The following is a 16,711-nucleotide window of genomic DNA, read 5'->3' as shown; positions in this document are numbered from 1 at the left end:
AGAATCTGAGACTCAGGGAAAGTAGATCAGTAGATATGTCAAAACTTCAATAAATCTAAAAACAAATCAAAACCAGCAGTTCTTGGGACAAACTTCTGTCAGGTTTTGGTTTTAACACAGAATCTTGTTTGGACAGCATGAGAGAAGAAATCCTTTCCCTGGATGTCTTTTTACTTTAAGTCAAGAACGATGTGATAGCGGGATACAGTGGATAGACTTAATGGAAGCTGAGATGGGAGGACAGCGGTAGAAGGTGGACTGGGAGGTGCAGCTGAGTGCAGTAATTTTAGATTGGACATGACATTACACAGGTAGTGGCTTTAAACTGGGAGAGGGCAGGTTTAGATTAGATATTAGAAAGAAATTTACAGCGAGGGTGGTGAGGCCCTGGCACAGTTGCCCAGAGGAGCTGTGGCTGCCCCATCGCTGAAGGTGTTCAAGGCCAGGTTGGATGGGGCTTGGAGCAACCTGGTCTAGTAAAAGATGTCTGCCCATGGTGGGGGCTGTTTGGAAAAAGATGGTCTTTAAAGTCCTTTCCAACCCAACCCATTCCATGATTCTATGTGGAAATGCCACAAAAGTTCTGTGCAAATACTACAGCAGTGACTCCAGCAGCTTTCTTTATTTACAATACTACTGTATATTGAAAAGGTTATTTTGAAGAGGTGTAACTCAAGTCTAGTTGGCACTTCCTTTGTAAGTATAATTGCTGGAATTGTCCATAAAGATGGCAATCGATTTTGAAAAGGCTTAGGAAAGAGGGTATCTGGTGCAGATGGAAAGGGTTATTGATGCAACTGAGCTTAAGACTCTGCTTGCTGGATTCTTGAGACTGCTGGATTTAAAGAGAGCGGAGAGGACTCTTGCCAGACAGGCAGCCAGCAGGCGGCAGGAAAAACTCACTAAACCCGCAGTGGTGGGCATTAACCAGGCACCGCGGATTTTCTCTCTAAAACCTGCTTTGCCTCTCATGAATTTTTATTAAACGGCGCAAGATCTTCCAGAAAAGCGGGGCGGAGGAGAAGGGCTGAGCAGCCAGCCCGGTTAATGACAGACGAGCATCGCCGGCTCTGCCCCGGAGCCGCGCCCGCCCAGGTGCCCGCGGCGGGGGGAGCGGGGCCGGGACACGCCGGGGCGGTGCTGCCCGGCCCCCGCCCGCCCCTACCTCGGGCCTTACGGGAAGTGATGTTGCCTTGACGGAAAAGACGCGGTTGCAGCCCGAAAAGGGGCAGGTGCGGCGGACGCGGCGCTGCGGGAGCCCCGGCGGCCGGGGGAGGTGAGCGGGGAGGAGGCAGCGCAGGGAGCACGGAGGGGGTCGGGGGCTGCAGGGGGGCGGCTCCGCTGAAAGGGGTTAATAATAGGGGTCTGGAGATGGGGGGTCTGGGCAGGGAACTCGGAGTACCGGGGCTCCGTGGGGCTGCCCCGCCGCCCAGCCCCGCTCCGCATCCCGTTCCTCCAAAACAGCGCCCCGGGGGGCTTTAACAAAGGGAGAGAAAATCGTGAGATAAAAGGGAAACGGCTGAAGCCTCGGCCTTTCGACTGCCCCGCATGTGCTGAGCTTCACAGCTGCTGCCGTGAAGGCGGTGACACTAATCCCTCTCAGGCCTTCGCGTGTAGCAGCTGTAGGACCTGCAAGCTTCCCACTGCTACCGACGTGCGTTTCTTTTTTCACAAAAGAGAACTGGATGGCGTGTCTGATTTAAATTTGAAAAAAAAAAAAAAAGGCTTTAAAAATGGTAAGTCGTTGAGGAAGCAGTGTGCTTTATCTGCTTAGCCAGAACTTAAATCTTATATTTGAGTATCAGCAGATCTGTTGCTTCTTTCTGAACGCTGCATGTTTGTCTGACAGGCTGCTTGCTGGGAAGGTTCAGAAGGTCTCCTCAGCCTGATTTGCAATGCTTGGGCTAAACTAAGGCTTTGATGATCTTGGATCTAAAGAAAGCTAAGTCCATCAGAAAAGTATATTGTTTTTTCTAGCTCTGTAAGTAACTAGAGTACACTAATATGTAAGAGGTATTTTTTTATGGTGGTAGCAAAATATAAAGGACATGCCTAGAACTGTCAAAACCACTCAATTTTTTATCACTTCTTGGAGATGCATCAAGAATATTTTGAGCTTTCTGGTCCTCAAACGCTTTCCCTAATGGTTAGTGCTTATGAGTTTTTCATCAGGAAACCACATGGGCATGTTTTGAGTTAGGAGTTCTGCTAGGTGTTACTGCAAGGTGATGTTTTTCTATACTTAAAATTTTTATCAAAACTCTACAAAATTTATTCTTGCTGCCTTTTCTTGGAAATTTAATCTTAGGTAGACATCTCCTCTCAGCCCTTCTTTTTCTTCATAGACTTTACTTCTGTGACTGTTCCAAGAATTTCCCAGCCAGAGAAAAGCATATAGTACAATATGCATTTCAAATGTTGATATGTAAATGTAGGAATAGTATTTGTGATGCTAAGTGGATATCTCAAAAGCATGGTTAAAATGATGGGTAAAAGAACAGCCTGTTCCTGTGTTTCTTGTTCAGGGTTCTAATTTTACATCTACTTAATCTCTTGCACAAAGGAGTTTGGGAGAGGGAGTGTGCTACAACATACAATGTTTTATTTTTTCAGTTAATTAAATTTCTCATCAGCACACAGATATCTAAAACCAGACTGTAAGTTTGTTTTACTACTATCACTAAGCATGGGAACACATTATTTTATCACTTGGCTACACATTTCCTTTTCTTTCAAAAAGAAGATAAGTTGAGATAAAAGAATTTTTAAGTAGCTTTTGGCTTTTACAGAAACAAGTATTAAGAGCAGTAATCCTTGTGTGCCTTTGAATTCTTGGTTGTTCTGTTACTGCCAGGTATCTGCTGTGCTGGTGCAGATCAACACCATTACTAAAAGCAGTTGGTCATAGTCAACAGAGGGGTAGTTATAATTTAATTTAGAAACAGACAAAATTGGCAATAGAAGTGGACTATAAAGAATGACAACTCTTTTCCCCCTGTTGATATCTCCGCCAATAATTAAGTTGCATTTAAAATGTATTAAATGCATGATTTAAATAGTTAATCATCAAATGTTCCTTTCTCTATTAAAGCTGCATTATTGTACTCCTCTGCATGCGTGATCTGGCCCTGCACAGGGTTACTCAGATATTTATAGCAAACCATGTGCTGGGCTGGGCATGTGCAGTGCTCAGGAAGTTCCTTTTGCTCCTCTTGTCTTGCAGATACTGCTCATGCTGCAGATACAATCATGTTTACAGCATTGGCATCAAACATGGCTAAAACGTTGTTTAAGTACAGCATGGTTTGAGAAATCCTTACCTAAAAGGCAGCTTTTTATAGCAGAAACACATTTTTTTCCTATTTATACAAATATATTCCCAACCAGTTTTCTCTGGGAATAGCATCTGGTTATGAGATTTCTTTTCCTCGTTTCTTTTGTTCCTCCTCTTAATCAGAACTGCATCCCTGTCAGAAGGCAGGACTAACTGGAATTGCATTAAATCAGCTGAGATCTTACCCTTTTATCTTCAATGGAGGTAAAACCATAGTCCTAGCCCTGATTTTCTTTCCTGGAACATCCTTATATTGTTTTGTTATCATACATAATACAGCAGAATCTACTTTTGATTGTTGTAATAAGTAGTCTCAGTGCCTGTGATTTATTTTCCAATCTAATAAGCTTTGAAGATTAAGTTATGTCATATAGATTAAAATATGACATATAAGCAGCATAATTTTTTCCTGTGGCTTCAAGGGGTTGAAAATGCTCTGGTATATGTGACAGTTTTGCATAGTACCAGGTGGTGGAATCCTTTTCATAGACTGGCCAGCGCTTTGGAGCTCACCTAACAAGTTCTTCAGTATTTTAAACTACTACAGGAAAAAAAGGTCCTTGCTTTTATGACTCTGAAGATAATATCAAAGTGTAAACCAATGCATTGCTATTTTCCTGAGTTTCCAAACCCATTTCCCATAGCTGTTTCCTTTCTTTCTGTCTGATACATTTACTGATGTGAAATGGGTAAAAATAAAGCATGTTAGAAAAAGGCACTTCTGGAAGAAGTGAAGACTGGTACTAAGGTAGCAAAGGGGCAGGAAGCAGCAATGAAGATGCAAACTTAGCAGGAGGAATACAGCTTTTCTACAAAGCTGTGGTTTGCAGTGGGCAAGAGAAGTTGGTATATATGTGAGCAGTCTTTTTAAATTGAAAGTCAAATTTATGGGCACTTGCAAACAGTATTTTAAAAACAACGCTACATTTCTGCAGTAATTCTTTGTGTAAAGGCAATATGTGAACCTAAAGACTGTAAGGAGTATACATAGCTGAAATATTTTATATGTAAATAAACACTGGATGGGTTTAAGGACACTGCTATAAAGACCAAGCAGCTGATTCCAGACTAACTTTGGAGTTTGTCATTGCAGTTTTACAGTTGTGTAGGGCTGTCAGTTTAAAAGGTGATGACAGGGTAAAAGAATAAATAGCAAAACAGATAAAAGCTCTAAATCTTGAGTAATACTTACTTTCAGGTAAAATGAGCTCCATGAGTAGAAGTAATGTCTTTTATTAGACCAGCCTATTTTGTTGGAAAGGGTAGGTAAGGCCCTTCCTGGTTTGAATTAGAAACAGCGGAAGGCAAAACCAAGCTGAAAACCATTGATACACTATTTTTACAGTACTTTTATTAAGCATATGTCGTTAGAAGGTGATGAAGGTTCTCTTGTGAGAAGTATTGTTGCTTTAAAGGCATCCTCCCATTTTTAATTAAGCACTTCAAAGTGGCAGTGCTGTCCCAGGAGCTGCTGTACAGCCATGAAAGGGAACAGCATGTGCTCTCCAAAGTCAACCCAGTCTCACTCTGAAGGCCTAGCTCATTATTTTCATAACTGTGGGATAGTTCATTTGGTCTCTTATCATTCAAAGAGCTGTAAGGAAAACAGTTGCTCTGTGGACTGAAAGGAAGAAAACAATTCTTTCCAGTAACATCCTTGGAGAATGGGAATATTTGGACTAGACTGAAGGCTGCTCTTAGTGATAAAGACTAATAATGCATGTATGTCGGGTAGGAGGAAAAGAAAAGCTGATTCCTTTTTATGATTAAAAAATGCAAGGTTTCTGTTTTTCTAGTGTGTCTCTGCCAGTCTTGCTGGTATAATCCCTGCTGGTAATTGCATGACTGTCACAGAGTGTGGTGGATTTTGAAAATTTCAGGATATCACTCAAAGCTAGTAACTTTAGGAGTTGCTCGTCCTATGAAACTGTTTTGTGAGAGGTTTGCATGGGATGAATTGCTGTTATTGCCAATGGTTGGTGCTTTCCAAGTCTGCTTTGAAGCCTAGCAAACATTTAGAATGTGGATTATAGCAAAAAGTAGGATAATTGGGGTCTTTTTGTGGTGGTTTGGTTTTTTTTTTTGATTGCAAAGGTTAATCATAATTCTTCTCCTCCCGGTTGTTTTGTTCCAAACCAAACTTTATGCATGGCTGAATATGACCCAACATACAGGTATGAGGTTATGTTCTAGCCCTGCTGGTATCATCCATTTCCAGCAAAGTGTTTCTCATCCAGCACTTTCAGATCCTGTGTACATGCTCCACTAACTTTCTCCTCTAACAGTGATTCAACTTGACAGGTCTTTTCTGTTGGGGCATGAACTATCTGACTATACTTAATTTTTCCATATTTTTTCTTGCACTGGAATGGTGTCAGGATAGACATCTCTGTACAGAGATGGTGTCAACCAAGTTTGAAGATAGTACTGTCTGATTTGATTGTATGTCTTATGAATTTGATAGCAACATTCTCATAATTTTAATTTGGATAAATGTAGCCCTAAATTGGAGTTGTTAAAGTAGTATTTTTTTATGTTCTTTATCTATGAACTAGAAGAGGTGACTATAAATCTTTATTTGATAGTTTTCTAAAACTGTCAGTTTGGATATAGCCCCCAATGCCCAGGACAGGGCCTGAGATCCTTCTGTGTGTCAGTAGGAGCTGCAGACCAGGCTTTGGAAGGCTTGTGAAAAGAACTGGCTGCAAAAGTAGAATCATGCTTTTTAGTAGGTTTTAAAACACAAGACATAATCCCCCACATTTGAACTGCTGCTACAGTAAAACTCAACTACTTTTTATTCTATTCACTCTTAGTAATAGATGTGCTTAGATTTCATTCACTTTTAAATAGGAAATGTCTTTAAATCCAACTTGAAAGTAAATGTAAAATTGAATGACTGTCCCAGTATGTGCTGCAGCACGTACAACTTGGCCAGCTGGTGGGTGCCCCTTCCAGAACTGGAAAGCTGTAGTGCCAGGTTTCAGGAGAGGCAGACATCTGACTCTTTCCTTTATTCAGCTGCCAATTTTTCACAACATGTGTAGGAAGTACATATCTTTGTGGCTTCTTCCCCTCTGTAAAGGAGCATTAAGTGATCAGCAGATTCAAATGTTGGGGAGAAGGCAGAAATAACAGAAATTCAGTGTCTCTGCCCCTCTGTAATAAGCTTTGTTTCCTTCAGAAACCAGGCTAAGAGGCATGTCCTCATTTCAGCTTTGGTTTTTGCATTGCAAATTTGGAGCTTTGCTCCAAGAAGTCCTTATTGCATTCATAATCTCCAGTGTGGTGTGTTGAGCCTTAGGGAATTTTTCTCCAGACTAGCATCCTGAGGGATCTTGAAGAATGGGAGCAGTAACATTTTTAGTAATTGGGAATCACACAGGGACTGGAACAGGGCCAGTGGGACTCAAAGACCTACTTTGGTAATGTACTCCAGAATCAGCACATCTACAAGCCCACCCATTCCTCCTGCACACCCTGAAGGAAGGCAGATCAACCAGTCAGGTTAGTTCACCCAGGGAGGCACTATATAAATGGGAAAATGAAGGAGGTCTAACGTTGATGATGCTCATGATTTAAGAAATGGTAGAGAAAAATATGTATCGCAGGTGTTTAGTTAAGTTTCATGTACTTCATTGCATGGAAGATCAAACAATAATATACAGCAAAAGCAATACTTTGCTGTGGCTCAGAAGCAGCAGACTTCTCTGTCTGTCACACAGTGCACATAACAAGCCCTTCCATTTTTCCTCCTCCACATTTGTAGTGGTAAAACCCCACTGTTGTCAGCTTATGAGGAGAAGGAAGGACCACTTGCCCTAATAAGTAGATTTACAAAAGGTGTGAACAGGGTCTTCTTGTACTGGAAAGAAAACCCAGCTCTGCTGAGATGAGTTTTAAAAAGCAGTGTCTTTCACTTGGCAGTGACGTGTTGGATCAGATAATGCCAAGAAAAAACACATATCAATTAGGCTTAAGCATGAATAAAAACATGAAAGACACTTTCAAAACTGTATTTATTACAGGAGCGTAAAGCAGTGAAAATCATTTCTAAGGAAGCTGTAGTACACTTGTTCCTTTAAATTGGTAGATCAGCTTCCTGTAAAGCTCCTATGTTTTCTAATTAAAAAAATACACTTAGTCATCAACCCTTTTAAGTAGATAAAGATCATTGATCTAAAATGAGATCTGTAGCTCTTCAGAGTGAAGATAGAGACATCAGATTATTAGCATGTTTTTACAGCTTCTTACCCAAACAGCAGGCAGTGCTGTTCTAGTTGTTCTCTTCATGCAGTCGGGCACCCACTTCACAAGTCTTATAAAATGTGAACTGATGTGAATCTCACAGAGGAGCTGTAGCATGTCTAGTAATTCATCCATCTTTAGGTTAAATACTTCTCTTTTTAGTACAGATTATGTAATTTGAATAGTGTGAATGTTGCCAAGATGTCGTTTCCTACATGCAAAAGGATGAAATTTGTTCATTTCAGTCAGAATGAATAATCATGTTTGTTCATGCATGTTTTAAATAAACTTTTTTTCACCATTTATTGGTGTTTTAGCATCTTATGGACCAATGCTTTATCTCTTGAAATGCTAAAAGAAAGCTCTGTCACCATTACTAGAAATTGCCTAGATTGGTTTACAGCTGAAAGAACAAAACGTGGAAACTTTATTTTAATCTATAGTATTACTAAATATTTAGCAGATGTGCCTTTCAGGTGGCAGGAAGGCCTGTCTGACCTTTCATTTTAATCGCTGAAGGGATATTTCATGACTTGGTTCTAGCAAAGATCAGCTGTTACAATTCTGGTGTGAAACTTGATCTTCTGAGTATGGGTTGTCTTTTTGTACTTTTTTTTTTTTTTTTTTTCCTGGAAGGATATTGGTGAGAGGAAAACATGAGAAAACTTTCATGTAAAGAATTTTGTCTCTTCCTTTAGGATCTTTTCAGTCTATCAGATCTTGAGATATGGACTTGTTACTGTATTTATAGACTGCTGTAGCAGTATGTAGCAAACTTCAAGGAAACAACTATAATTCTGTTTTACAGTTGTAGGAGTCTGCCTGTACCAATCAATACATTCATATTTTTCCTATTTACTTTTTTCTCATTGCTTCTTTTTGTATTTTGTAGGGTATTTTTCTGTGCTCTGGCTGTTCTTGAAGTGTGCTGTCATATGTGTGTCCCAGTGGCTGCTTTTCCCCCTCTTGCATTTTTAAAGTTTCCTCTTTGATTACCAATAGAGGTTTTGTGTCACAGATCAGATTTGTGGATGCCAACAAATAAAATCACCCTTTGCTGCCTTCTGATTGGTTTTCACTCCATAGACTTGCAGGTCATCTAAAGAATGCACATGTTGGTAAAAGCATGGTGAGTTTTTAGTGTGTTGGAAAAACCTATTACCTGGTCAGAGTGCTGAAAAGGAGACCTCCTTCAGAGTTGGGTAACTGGGGAGTGGGGAGAACAGAGGCACTTGGCATTGATGTTAGCCACAGCTTTTGGCTTTGAAAACAGAGATGTGTTCTGTAGTATTATTTGAAATGGGCTATTAATAGATCCAATTCTGCCCCTATTTCTTTCTCCAGTGGCAGATCTCTTAATTTCTGCAGACAGGTAACAATCCAGCATTTTCTAGAGGAAACACCTGCTACAGGATAGTTTGGACACCTGCAGTTTTTCTCAGGAGCATGGAATGTATGAAGGCAAATATTCTGACGCTTGTAATGAAAAATACTCCACACTGTTCATTGTGTTTAACTCCTCACATTTCCTTCTAAATTCCCAGGCCTGTATAGCATAGAAAATTTTTACAAGTAGACCATAAATTCCATGCATTCAGATCACCTTGTTCATACAACCTGTTCATAAAACTTGCTTGTAAAACCATTGGGAAGATTTAATAACTAAATAGGTGGCTGTTCCTTTGTAGAGCTGTGGCTTCAAAATACATTTCACAGTTTCAGGACTTTACTGGTGTAATTTTGATCCCCAGCATAAATGAAGAAGATGTCCAAGGTCTTCTAACCCCCCTAAGGTTCAGGGAGCAGTGAGAGGAAGGCTCACCTTGGGCTGGCTGCAGTGGTTCCTGTTCCAGCTGCTGTAGGTTTGGGTGTGCTTCCTGCCACCACTGCAGGGTTGGCTCAGCTGCTCCTGCAGCATTTGCTGAGAAGCTGCAAAAGTGTTAGTTTGAAAACAGAGACTATATGTAACCCAGCACTGATGTCCTCCCAGGTTATAAACTGAGGCCCTGTGTTTTGCAGTTTGAAATCAATGTGACTTCACCCTCAAAAGAGAAGGTTTATTTCAGCTGTACCTTTCTAGCATAGTCTTACTGTTTTGGAAAAAGCCCATGCTTGGAAGGGGAAAGGGAAAATTAGTTGATATTCTTTACACCAAGTTGGTAAGAGGAAAGTTGAGCAGCCTCATTTCATCCTGAAATAAAAATCTGAAGGCTGGGGATTATGAACTATATGAATTATGATTTATAAACTGCTTTCCCATTAAAGATAGCAAAAATCTTTCCATGGGGAAGAGTTTGAGCTGCATTTACATTGCTGGTTGAGACTTCCAGACAGTGTGTGTAGTCACCCCACAGGGCTGTTTGCAACATGGCAGAAGAGTTATTGCTTTGTCTGTCAACACTTCTTATCCTGTTCCTCCTTCTGCACTCTGGAGCAGTTAGCAGAAATTCTAGGGTGCTTGTGGTCTGAATATTTCTTCACAGTTAAGCAAATGTGCTGGTATTGATCAGAGAAGCAGTTAAAGCTTAAAAATATGCACGTTGCTGAAAATGGAACACAATTTTTTTTTTCTTAATGCATGTGGAAGCAAGAAAAGGCACTTCTATGTTCTTCTAAAACTGGTGAAATTTATAGAAGATTGAATTGAGCCAAGGATTGTTAGACTTTTTTAAATTACAACCTATAACTAAATGTCAAAGAAATCAATTTTAGTTAATTCTGGAAAAATATTAAGGCAGGGCATGAAAAAGTGTTCCAGCTCTGTGTAACAGAACTGAGATGTTCACCAGGGAAAAGGACAAGAAAAAATTGCTTTGATTCACATGAAAGGAGGTGAGATAGTTGAGCATTGAAACAAGTGAATGAAGGAGCTTGTGGAGTTGTCTTTGTTACTGGTAGATGAATGCATTAAGGATATGTTAAATGTAGCAGGCCGTCTGTGGCACTTCTTAAATTATAAGACTGGAGAGTAGTCTTAGAAACCTTCCTGATTTCCTTACTTTGCTGCTCTTGAAGCACCGTGAGAAAAGAAACTGAGACGAGAAAGGACTGTGCAAGGCGACTCATCTGTACAGGCTTGTCTGCTAAATCTTACATGGTGAGTGCAAAACTCGCTTTGTTCGCACCTTTCAGTCCTCTGCTGTGAGTGCCTGTAATGTCCAGGGTGTCTGTGAGGGGGGACGAGGCCTTGTGGTGGCTGCAGGTGGCTGTGCAGGTCCTCTCTCATCCCTTGGACCCAGCACAGGGCCCCCCATCCAGAGAGTGCTTTGCTGCAGACACCAGTGTTGTAAAGGGGCCAGATGTGTGAGTCCTGCCTGTTGGGGGCCTGTGTTAACAGACTTGTTGAGAAAGAATTGGTTTACATGTAAAACAATAACTTTATCTTCTTAAAGTTATTTAAATGTTTAAAATGTTTGCATGTGTCTCTTAGGATTGTACAGGGACAGCTTGCCTGTTTAGCTGCAATGGTCCAGAAAGTTTCTGGCAACATCATTGCTCTGGTCTTTTGTTGGAACTTGTTGCCATCCAAAGTGGTTCAGCAGAAAGGACTGGACATGGAGGCCTACAAAGCCCTGTAGTCCTGCTGCCACTGCCCTCTCAAATCCTTCTACCTCCCTCTCACATGATCTCACTCTGGTGCCCGTGCCAATTTTGTTATCACTAATTTTTCTGCTATCTGTAAAGGTGTAAAATAAAACCAGGCTGATAAAAAAACCAGTTTGGGGAACTTTCAGTGTTCACTGTGTTTCATTATAGTAGACTACTACATTTGCTGTATTTTACTTTATTTTTTTTAAAATAGAAAACTTAGAAAAAGTTGCAATTACACACTGCAACTTCCTCTCCTTACAACAAGAAAGAGGAAGGTCAGCAGTTTGTGCAGAAGTTCAGTGTGTATTACCTGGTTTAGGGAGATCTAGTTAGCTACGTTGCCTGGTTTTAAAAGGAGGAAAAGAGATCACTTGATCGGTCAGCAAGACCACATGACAAGCAGCTGAATGTAATTAGGTGGGGAGGGTGCTTGTGTGGGGCTGGCAGCTTCCTACATCCGTGCAAATGTTAGAGCTACTAGTCTGAACTACACTGTTTTGGTTTTTGTTTTCTTTCTCTGCTGATACTACCTGTAGATGAGAAATGGCTCTTTTTGCATGACTATGGTATTCGAGACATCTGAGCTGTGTCAGGAAACTTGTCACTGAAACGCTCTTGGAAAACTACAGATCTGTTCACAGCTGTTAAGTATAGGTATGTAAACACTTTCTCTTTTTTGTTCATTTTCATAGGAGTTATTGCATTGTTTTCCTTGAGCTGACTGTTGTATGCCAGCTATTCCTCCGTTAAGATCTTTGAAACAATGTCACTGTACTTTAACAAACTGCCTGGACTACTTTGATTTTGAGAGACAGTTCAGCATTGCTGCATCATCATATTCTAGAGGGAAAAGGAAACTTATGGCTGGGGAGTACACTGGCTTATGGAATACATAGGCTTTGGCTTTAAATGACAAAACTGCAGCTTTTTTGGTATGGATTTAGTAATTGCTTTTCACAAAAAAATCAATCAAATTTAAAGACAAACCAGGGTAAGTTTATTAATGAAATTAAATGACTACAGTGACCAGTATCTGGATTGAGTAGCCATAAGATGCCCATTCTGGTCCCAGGTCAAGAGCCTACATTTTGTTCTGTGTTAAGTCAAACTTGTGCTGTGCAAGTAACATTCATAATACTGAACAAAGTAACGCAGTATTTTTCAATGTTGTAGTTCTTGAATTTTTTTCCCCGCTCTATTTCTTGCTGTGTTCCCATCAGCATTTAAAGATAAATTATACTCAGTAAAACAGTCCTTTAGAATGGTGGGTTTTTTTTAACTGGGTTGTGCACCAACATGTTTGTACTCATGTATACTAAATGGATGATAAAAGGAATAAAAGTGGTGTGTTGCACAGTCTGTTGTTTTCCAGTCTGTTATTTTTAATTAGCAAAAGAAATTGAACAGCAAGGAACCATGAGAGCTCATCTAGCTCACATTCATGTTCAATCATATAGTAATGAATTGAATCTTAAAATTAATTATGGTAAAAACAGTATGAGGGTGGGATGTTATTACTGTGTTTTGTATCTCCTGTGGAAGAAACTCAAAATGTACGTACCCATCTGACTAAGTCATTCCTTGTCACCCCAAGCATGAATTTGTAATCAGGCATCCTTTCTGGCTCGTGTGTTTGCCAGCATTTTTCTAATCATGGACCAAAACTCCAGTCTTTGTAGACTGTAAATAACCAAGAAGGAGTTGTTCAGAGAACAGAAACTTCTGTGGGAAGGTCACAAGGCTTTCCCAGGGTTTTAATTGATGTCTACCACAGATTATCTTGAGTTTTCTAGTCCTGATCATCACCGGTTGACTTTTGTCTATGGAAAAGAAGTGAGAAATTCATAAATGTAGTTAAATGGATATGTGTTGCTGCTGTTTCTTTATAGTCATCCCCAGTGTATGAAAAGATTATATAAAATAACTGGGAAAAAGGATTTTTGTGAACATTGATACTTGGCTTAGTGTTTTTGTTTTTTCTGTGCTGTGCTGGATGGATTGGTTGTCATAGCTGCTTCATTGTAATTTATTGTTATATAAAGCTTTCAATTATTGCATTACATGTGCATTTTGAATGTGTGTTACAGAAACGAATTTCTAGCACATTTAGGTAGTGATTTCTAATAACCTAAGTTGCTTGAGAATTAAATGTTGATAATGTTGAGATACTGTTGTACAGAGGAAAACAATATTCTACCACCCTTTCCCTCACCATACTGCCATGGGATTTCAGTATATTTGCATATTTCCAGGATGTCTTTTATTTACAGCACTATCTTAAAATATCCTTAGAAATTGAGCCTGGTAAAAACAAACTGGGAATCTATTTCAGCTAGAGCTCTTCCAATGTGTCACTAACAATGGCATTAAAGAGAAATTGTAATTTTTTTTGCCTTTAGAAAAAAGACAAACCCAGAAAAATTCTGAAATTGTACAAAACTTAAATCAATGAACTCAAAAAATCTTGAAAGCAATTAATGGAAAAAGATCTGTGATGTATCCTAGTGCAATGAGAGAAATAAGCTTTAGACAATGGGAAGGAGAAAAAGGAGTAACTTTTATTTGGTCTAAAATGTTTTACTTCATAACTAGGAAATAGTATAGCTCTTGCTTCTGAATTTTGTTTGAACACTGTGTGATAGGGATAAAATGTCTTTAAAAAAATCGGGTTTGATACACTGTGATACAACTGTTGATATAAACAGAAGCAAACTGGGATCTTGGTGAGGAGGGAATCCTCTGGGAGTGAGTGGGTTGGGGTGTGTTATCATAGCTCCACTGTAGGCACTGCAGCTGTACTGACTACTGCAAACTGAGATTTTCTTTTTTAATTTGGTTTTACTGGAATCTCATTACTGGATTCTTAGTTCCTTCTATAGTAAATCAGATGCATTGATTTAAAATCAAACCAAACGCTGCAAGCCAAACATAGTCTTTTAATAGAAGATGAAACAGCAGCACCTACTTTATTGAGTCTCTTCAAATAGAAACTCTTGTGGGACAATATCATTACATACTCCCTGTTTCTTGTGACTTGTGCATAGATGAATAGGTTCTTTCATATCTGCTTACCCTTTATATCCCATTCTTCATTTCAGAGGGTTGATGCCTTTTTCACTCATAATGTAGAATGTAAAAAATTGCAAACTGTTATATGAAGTTGGTTTGCCAGTTTGCCTGAGATTTTTGGGTTCTTCATAAGTATTCAGTGTTTATATTTGGTGTTAAGCCAAGACAGCACAGTTTGTATCCACTGTGGTGTGATAACTACACACGCCTTTCCTTGACACAGTTTTTCTACAGGGAACGTGCTCTGCTTGGATCAGTTAGAGCAGTCTGACTGGCAATTTATTTTCTTTGTGTAACTTTATATATTTTTTTCTGGAACTTGGGTCATAGAGGTGGTTGTTCTGTAAGCCTGCTGCTGCTAAGCCATTTATTAGCTATAGCAGAACCATTCTGAATTTTAATTGAAGACTTCTGAGGGGAGAGGTAGAAATTGCCTGTTACTTGCAGGTCAGTTAAAGTGAAACTATGCTATGTCTGCAGGAAATGTTATGAAAGAATTTAGGAAGGCATCTACAGCAGGAAAAGCAGGCAACAGCTGCCAGGTTACAGCCAGGGCTGTTACTCTACAGCCATCTTGGGGCCTCCCTGCGTCTGGAAATAACTAAAAGGAATAGTATGGGCAAACTGTGGCATTATACTTTGTGCTGCTTTTTGTTTTCCTTGCAGGGCTCATACATGACAAGAATGAGTATAAGAAATTCTAGTTTGCTGTGCTGTTTATCTGAACAGTCTTTGCTGTATATCAGGATTTAGCTATAATTCATGCTTTAATATGGGATTCTGATCAGAGCAGTGAGATAAATAGTGTTGGCAACTCAGGTTGAAAAACAGCAGCCTTTTTGAATGGAAGCTTTGTGTTGTGCAGTTCAGCCTGCTTAATCGGTGCTTCTTTTGAATTATACCCTCCCTGAGGCTCTAGAAAAGAAGCTGTGCTAGGAAATGAATTGAAGCAAACCTTTTGCCAAAGCACTGTCTGGGTATTTTGGCAAACTGCAGGACCTCAGTGGAAAGCTTGAGCAGTGTTAATACCTACTGCAGTTCTGGAGCTGTTCAAGTGAAGATTTGGTGAAAGTAGAGGCTTGGTTTTCAATTCTTGAGAAAAACCCACCCAAAACCTGTAGTTTCGCCTTTGCTTTGTTGGAAGAGTTCAAGTGACACTTCTGAGCCACAGGCGTGCTCGAAATGGCTGTCTTGCTGTCACAGATGAAGATTTCTGTCAAGATTTCTGTTTTGTTGTCACGCATTAGTAACTTCCTGAAGAGAACAGGTTATGCCCTATCAAATACCACCTATTTCAGGCAGAAGTGGTGTTTTATTATTAATGGACAAGTTCAGTTATGCCCAGAGTATTGTCAGCAAGTTATTGCTAACCTTTCCATAGCATTTATGAAACATGGAAGTGTCGCATATGCTTATGATTTCCAGACATGTTTACTTTAAAATCCTGCCTGATACTGGCTGAAAATCTCTCTCTCAGACTATAGCTATTACAGACTCTGAAATCAAAGGCTCAGTTTCTTTTTGAGACCTCTTAGGGGCAGATTATTCACAACTGACACCCCTCTCAAATTCTTTGAAGTGTCATGCTGCCAGCCTGCAGTGCCCTGACTGTCCCCACATGGCAGCATGATGTGGGGTAGGCCCAGTGAGCTTGGCACCTGCAAGGTGGTTTTTAAAAGTTTGGGAGAAGTGAATGCTAGCTGTGACCCTCAGTTTTATCAGTCTGGATAGGATACATCCTTCCCTCTCTGTCCATGTGTACCAATTCCCTACTTAGCATCTCTGACTCTTCTGTGACACTGGATTGGAAATTACGGAGTAGAAGGAATAACCTTTTCCAGTTGCTGGACAGGGTTTTTCTTAACTGACAGTGGCCCTTTCTTTCCCAAAGATAACTACAAACTTATTTTCTCCTTTTGGCTAGATCCATTTAAGAAACCCCTCTGATTAAATATTTGCACAAATATCTTTTTATTATTCCTAAAGTCACGCCTGATATCTATAGACTATAGAATTTTTCCACTCATTAGAAATAGATATGGATTAGTTGTTCAGTCAGTAACTTTTGATGATCAGTAAGTTTTCTGGGGAACAGGATGTTTTCACTGGTTGTTAGAAGTGTGATCTGACACATCAGTCTTGCTCTAAAAGGCCTTGTGGTCAGCTGTTTTCAGAATAACTTCTGAAGGACCTAAAAGTAATGAGTCATCTAAGTAATGAGAAAACATTTAACTTCCTGAGAAATAAATAGCAAAACCAAAATGTAAGAAATCCTCTATACTGTGATTAGTTATGGTATAGTTAGGAAAGACCACAATGTTCCAGAAAAGCAATAATGCTAAAGAATGATAGCAGCTGCCAAAAAAAAGAGTAAGTTTTGTTGCATCTTCCAATCAAAAACCAGGGTTAGCAAGGGAACAGAGTTTACCTCCTATGAAAAACAAAAGAAGCCGATATTTCCCAATCCAA

The 16,711-nt window shown here is 39.8% G+C and overlaps 1 protein-coding gene across 4 annotated transcripts in view; it reads left to right on the top strand.

Moving 5' to 3' along the window:
- The window catches only part of RAB27A (RAB27A, member RAS oncogene family), a 33,130-nt gene that overhangs the window by 1,069 nt on the left and 15,350 nt on the right, over window positions 1-16,711 (top strand). Inside the window, exons 1-2 of one of the 4 annotated variants that reach the window (XM_032700689.1) lie at window positions 1,105-1,276; window positions 1,850-1,981. The exons of 1 other annotated variant lie outside the window; for it this stretch is intronic. The gene's annotated coding sequence lies outside the window, so the exon portion shown is untranslated. Of the gene's footprint in view, window positions 1-1,104; window positions 1,277-1,849; window positions 1,982-11,709; window positions 11,828-16,711 lie in introns of those variants that run through there. 2 more of the 4 variants (XM_032700687.1, XM_032700688.1) reach the window with 2 other exon arrangements.

The sequence above is a fragment of the Chiroxiphia lanceolata genome, chromosome 12 (assembly GCF_009829145.1).
Source record: "Chiroxiphia lanceolata isolate bChiLan1 chromosome 12, bChiLan1.pri, whole genome shotgun sequence".
In the NCBI taxonomy this organism is placed as follows: Eukaryota; Metazoa; Chordata; class Aves; order Passeriformes; family Pipridae; genus Chiroxiphia; species Chiroxiphia lanceolata.
This window is presented reverse-complemented; position numbering and strand designations above follow the sequence as displayed.